Here is a 6,272-nt window from a genome sequence, read left to right as displayed (position 1 = left end):
TGAATAAGAATGTTGTAATTACAAGGTCTGATTGTACAACAGAGAGAGAATGAGAAATAAATCATTCAAAGAAAAGAAAGAAGTTTCTCAATAGCTCCCTCTGATGAAACACACACTTGTGATATTTTTAGCAGAAACAGCCATGGTTTGAATCCAGGGAGTGGTAGTAAGCTGTATGCATAATTTCAACTAGGATTTTGGGAAATTGTGTAAAAACAGTCAGGTAGTATTAAAAACATTCCCTGCACATGTTTTCCAGATAAGAGAAGGCAGAAAGTAGCTATAAAAAGGTTGTACTTATACTGTGTCCAACACCCATGGTCCAACCCCAAGGCTGCAAATGACAGCAAGATAAGTACATACACCAAGTGGTCTCCCCCAAGAAATATTCAAGTGTCATGCTGTCACAGCTACTGGTCCCTGCTAACAACAACCAAGGAGACTGATAGAAATCAAGGCAGAGTGTGTCAGTAGCACACACACACACACACACACACACACACACACACACACACACACACACACACACACACACACACACACACACTATGAGTGCACATATGTAACCCTGACTATGTGAATATGGGTAGAAACAGTCATGTAGTATTAACAAACATTCCCTCCACAGGTCTTCCAGGTAAGAGAAAGTATAAAGTAGCTATAAGAAGGCAGTAATTATACTGTGTACAAACATACCACTGTCCAACCCAAGGCCATAGGTTGTTGTAATAATACCTGCAGAGTAATGAGTAGAGCAATGATCATTAAAGCTGTGACCATTGCAAGAATCTACATTTGTTAACTGACATCTCTCCCCCTCACCTTATCTTCACCAATAATCTAAACACATACATGAATGGGTATGTTTTCCACCAAACCTATTGTTGGGACATGTGTCCTGTTGTTCTAAAAACATTGACATTTATTCCAATTAATGTTCCCTGTTCAAATACTATAATTGGTAGCCTGTTGCTATCAATGTAACCTGCATGCTGGTGTAATGCCCACTGTATTTCCATATATGCATGTGTTCTGTTTGCTATGCAAATGTTCCAAATCTGTTATATTAGGTTAATGGGAATACTCATGCATGCTGTTATAAGTAATCCTCCAATGTGTTTACCATTACTAACCAACATATGTTCTAAAACTGCAACACCATAGCATGTCAGGGAAGGCCGATCCCGGCATAGCCTCCTCTCTTGCCTCATCTGGCCATGGCACTGTGCCCCAGCACATTTGGGATCCACCCTGGGACCTCCTTGTCTGCTGGTCCTGCACCAACTTCAGGTGGAACTGCCTCAGGGGGTGAGCTTGACCCCCCCAGGCATGGGTGCAGACAGGATCCTGTCACCTGAAGCCAGGTCTGGGGTCTGGTGCATAGTGAACTCCGCAAATTATTTGGAGATCTGCTACGCCAGCATGAGGGCCACGTGGCACAATTAGAGAGTCAGCCTGCCCTTCCTGCTCAGCCCCCAGCACAGCCACCTTTGGGGCTGTGAAGGTGCAGTGGTGACAGCCCATGGGTGGGGACCTCAGTCCCACTGTATCCATTTGGGAGCTCGTGCACTTCCAATTACCAAACACCCCTCCCGGTCCGAGGTGTTTACCCCCACGTGTCATATACAGCCCCTGTATGCTGCCTTGTCTGTCTTGTCTGTCTTCCTACCCAACTTACCTCCCCAAATATACCTACTATCCTTCCCCAACATCCCACTCTCACCTTAAAAAAATAAAAACGGAAAATCTGTTCCCAAAAAATATTTTGCCCCATACATAGCTGTCCATTTTGCACATGTGTCCACCAGACACATGTAATCTTGTCTAATTGGCTTCTTAACACATTATTGTTGTCCTCACCCCTCTCTTTCAGGAGTTTCAGTGTCCAAATGTACCTCCAAATTCAGTATATATGCACAGCTGTTGCTGTAGAAGACATGGACAGCTATGGACCTTCCCTACATCCATCCTGCACATTCCTAGCTATCTTTCATATTGTTTTACTCTCTTTGTGCCCCCTTTTCACCACTTTCCTATCACCACTTTTTTTTCTTTTCTTTTAAAGAAATTAGCATGGGGGTAAGTGGGAGTGAGCAGTAGTAAGCGAGACTAAGCCTGTTTACATGGTGCTAAATGATGCCTACACAGATTAAGCATTTTTTAGGCTAACTGTCTGTAAGCATATTTAAACGGAAGTTAGCATTGCTTACTGCCATGCAAATTAGTGAAAAACTGTTTACAACTGCTTAAAAGTGCACTATCCAACAGCCCTTGTTCTGCCTAGCAACAAAATAATTAGCCCTTGTAAGTCTTAAACCCAGGACCCTGGGCACCATACCCACAGCAAGTTACCACTAAGCCATCTAAGCTGTATATATGTTGATGTTTATTCAAACATATCATGCAGCATAGTCATTCAACAGTAGGGAAAATGTGTGTGCGTGTGTGTGTGTGTGTGTGTGTGTGTGTGTGTGTGTGTGTGTGTGTGTGTGTGTATATATATATATATATATATATATATATATATATATATATATATATATATATATATATATATATATATATATATATATATATATATATATAGATATGTATTATGTATATGTATTATGTATTACTGCTCCACAAGTTAAAACAGCACTGTCCAAACCCAAGAATACAGCTACTATGGGACCTGAAAATATCCCTGGCTGTGTTTTACATGAACTACAGAGTGAAGTGACACCTCACCCGTGTGCCCTGTTCAGTCACAGCCTCACCTCAGGCTTTGGCCCTACCGAATGGCACACTGCTACAGTCATCCCTCTCCACAAAGAAGGAGTGACTACAGACCCTGGGAATTATCGCCCCATTAGCCTGATGAGTCTGATATGCAAAGCTATGGAACGCGGACCTAATAAAGATATAGGGAATCTCCAAACTCTGGATCCTACACAGTTTGGTTTTGTGAAGGGTAGATCATGCCTGCTCAACTTGGTCGACTTCTTTGAGTTAATCACCAGAGCTGTGCATGAACTCAAGGTGGTTCATACAGCCTACCTTGATCTGGCCAAGGCCTTTGATAAAATTCTCCACTCAGGAATCATAGAAAAACACACTAAGCTAGGCTTCAACCCCAATATCACTAGGTGGGTTTCAAACCGGCTCACAGATAGAACCCACAGTGTGAAAGTAGCTGACTCCAAGTCAGACTACCAAAAAGTCCCACAGGGTTTGGTCCTGGGTCCTCTCCTGTTTGGTATCTACCTCTCTGAAGTCCAGGCCAACATGAAGGGACTCTGGCTGACAAAGTTCTCAAATTATTGCAAGTTGAGAGCTATTATTAACCATGGCCTTAAGCTCAATTCCAAAAAAGGTGTCGTCACCCCCCCTTGGGAAAAAAACATTTGCCTTAAATTACCACATTGATACTAGTCCACTGAACACAGAAGGCATTCTAAGAGATCTGGGAACACAGGTTGAAAGCAACCTCTCTTTTGACCACCACTTTGCCACTGCCATCAGAAAGTCCTTCTATGTGGCACATCTCATTACTATGGGTTTTGCATCCAGGAAGAAAGAGGTCACTCTCTGCCTCTACTCTTCCCTCATTAGGTCAATCATCGAGTACAGTGCCACATTTGGCATGTACCTCACTAGACACCTGCAACAACTGGAGAGGCCGCAAAAGTACCTCACAAAGTGGATCCTAAGCCTTAAACACTTGTCCTATATGGACAGACTCAAAAAACTCCAGCTATTTTCTGTGTCATATTGCCTACATAGAGGCGATCTCTGCTTGACTTAAAAAGCCATGTCTGACCAAGCTCTGTTAGAAATGCTACATCTAAGGAAATCCTGATCCCTCCATACCACACGCTCCAGAAACCTCAACCTCATAACCACAAACAACAGAACATGCTGGAGAGACAGGGTCATAACCCAGAGACTGGCCCTGCTATGGAATGGACTTCCCATACATGTCAAGCAGACCACCTCACTGGCCTTCTTAAAGAGAAATCTTGATGAGTGGATGGAAAATAGATAATTCACCCTGGGGATGACTCCAGTGGCTCTACTCAACAGAGGCACCTAGGAACTAAGGTCAGGTGGCACGATGCCAGGGTAATCCTATGGGCTAGGCTTGTAAAGGCTCCAGGGACATCAGTCTAGTACACACCTATAAACCAGATTTAGTTCAACAGCCTCCAGTTAGATGCTGTAATTAACCCCCTGGGGGAAATGTATCACAAATAAATCCTTTACATAATGCTTCACTTCAAACTGTACTATCACACTGACAAACAGAGCTGTGTGCAAAAGAGTAAGCTCTAACCCACCACTGTCCACATGGTGAAATGTATGAAAATGTACAGCCATATACCATTGTGTTTCTTACTAGTAATATGCCTCACATATCCTAACAGCCTAGGTTAAAAACATTTAATACCCCTCCCCCATAAAATGTCTTACAAGAGCATATAACAGCATTCTCTGTATACTGACCTCTTGACTGTACAGGGTCACACATGTTGTCCAGCCATAGCCCTAATACTTATGACCCCTACCCCACAACATGTGTGGGAGCCCACATCACTGGAATGATAGCAGGAATGTCAGCACTAAATAATAATAGACCATACCTATCACCCTCTTACTGCATGACATCTGGGCAACGCCTGGTATATAAGTGGAAGACAGAGGCCAAAACACAGGGCCATATTTGAAATATTGCTGTTATACACTGTGAAAGTTGCTGGTGTTACAGGATTGGTTGCAACATACCCTTTCTGAGGAATATGATGTCAAACAGGAACACAAATGGATGTTGCCATGTACTGATAGCAATCAACAGAGAGAATGCCACTGATTTGCCAAGGACAACACCTGTTTGGGGAAGAGTCAAACCTCTGGCCATTATGTGGGTAACCCCACAGTTGAGAGCTATGCAGACTGCATTCCATGCAAAACTAGCATGTACACACAAACCCTGTAAAACTAGCAGTATTCAAAGCATATAACAGCAATACTCACACTCTGTCCCTAGGCCTTGAACCTTATAAAAACATGTAGTTGGTCTGTGTCCACAAGTCTTGTTGTAAGAGGTATTCCTACCTGCTGTCTGTAACACTGCTGCCCCCACACATGAAAGCTGTCTTCCATACAGGCAAGGTAATGGGACAATGCCCACATGAAGTAGTAATTTATAGTAATGGCTTGCTATGACATTGGCTATTGGAAGAACTACACAGCTGCCTGCATGCAATTAGCAAGTGGGGATTACCAATTGGTGCAGAGACCATCACCTGCTCATGAGCATCACCTACAAAAGCCATGCTGCAACCTATTCAAACCATCTTGATCCCTGCAGTGGAGAGAGAAAGACAAAAAACAAAAAAAGGAAAAAAAATACAAAAAAAAAAACAAATAAAAAAACAAGGAAGATATAAACCGGAACACAGAAGACAGCATAAAAATAAAACAGGCGTGTGAAACATGTAAGCATGTAATTGAATGTAGTACTTGGTTTGTAATAATGGGATAGATGATTTTGAAAGAATTAAATGTGCCAACAAGACTTGCTGTAATGATGTCCTGCTGAACAACTGCTATGGACATAGCATCTGGCTCTGTCTGCAGTGGGCCATACCTGTCAACTGTACAGATCTTCACAGAATGTCAAGATTTACCAATCATAGCATTTGGTCTGTTCCTCCTAACATCTATATTATTCTGGCAAATAGCTGGGGATGAAACTCATGAAGTATTGACAAACAGTTGAGTTTCAGACCCCACCATCTTCAGAACAGTCATGGTAATGCAAAATGTATTATGTTACAAACTTCATACATTTGTAACATGCATATTTAAGATCTGCCCCTATTTATCCCCCCACCCTAATTTTAGGCTTTATCCAGATGTGATGGTCTAAGAGGTGGAGAGGTAGGGTCACAGCTGAGGAGCCTGACTCACCCTGGGAAAGGACAGTTCACATATGGCAACCACTAGAGTGTCTGTCAAACAGTCGTGACTGTGCCACTGCTAAGCCAGTTAATGTCCATATCCATATGTTACCTGTGAATATGAGTATTATACATGTATTGTAAATCTAAGATACCTATATAGGGCATGTGCATAGTAAAGTACTGTTGCAGATGTGTGTGTTAAACTGCATGTGATATATTGAATTAATAACATTCAACTGTACAGTGTTCTGCCAGACAATAGTCACAGTTCTGAGTGATATATGTAGTCACATACACATATACTTGTGTTATGTCAGCTATATTAGT

The sequence above is a fragment of the Protopterus annectens genome, chromosome 2.part2, assembly GCF_019279795.1.
Source record: "Protopterus annectens isolate FY-2018-M chromosome 2.part2, PAN1.0, whole genome shotgun sequence".
NCBI lineage: Eukaryota > Metazoa > Chordata > Ceratodontiformes > Protopteridae > Protopterus > Protopterus annectens.
The sequence above is the reverse complement of the archived record's forward strand: the minus strand, read 5'-3'. Positions refer to the sequence as shown.